This window comes from Mus pahari, chromosome 20 (assembly GCF_900095145.1).
Source record: "Mus pahari chromosome 20, PAHARI_EIJ_v1.1, whole genome shotgun sequence".
Classification (NCBI taxonomy): Eukaryota; Metazoa; Chordata; class Mammalia; order Rodentia; family Muridae; genus Mus; species Mus pahari.
Window position 1 is genome coordinate 30,428,344 of NC_034609.1, and position 522 is coordinate 30,428,865.

Consider the following 522-nt stretch of genomic DNA (forward strand, 5'->3'; position numbering starts at 1 on the left):
ATGTTGGGTCAGCTGCTCTTTGAGAAGGCCACACTCATGTTCTCAAGTGTGTCTTCCTTCCCCCTGCATATCTCCTTTCTCGAACCTCATGCTTACGCCTGCATTTGAATATTCTTATTGTGGGCCTAAAGAGGGGTTAGTTGTTAGTTGCTGTTGCTGCTCTTCCAGGGGAAATGAGTTCGGTTCCTATCATCCACATGGTAGCTCTCAGCTTCTGTTTACTCTAGCTCTAAGGGATCTTATGTTCTCCCCTGGTCTCCATGTTTGCCCTTTCAGTCCCTGTGAACTTCTGTGAACCCTGCTTAGTTGATTCTGTGGGACGTGTTCTCCTGGTGTCCTCTACCCGTCTTGCTCCTACAAATTTTCCCCCTTTTTCTTAGGGGTTCCCTGAGCTCCAAGGAGAGGGACCCAGTGAACATTTCCAATTTGGGCTCTTCTCTTCTCTTCTCTTCTCTTCTCTTCTCTCCTCTCCTCTCCTCTCCTCTCCTCTCCTCTCCTCTCCTCTCCCCTCCCCGCCCCTCC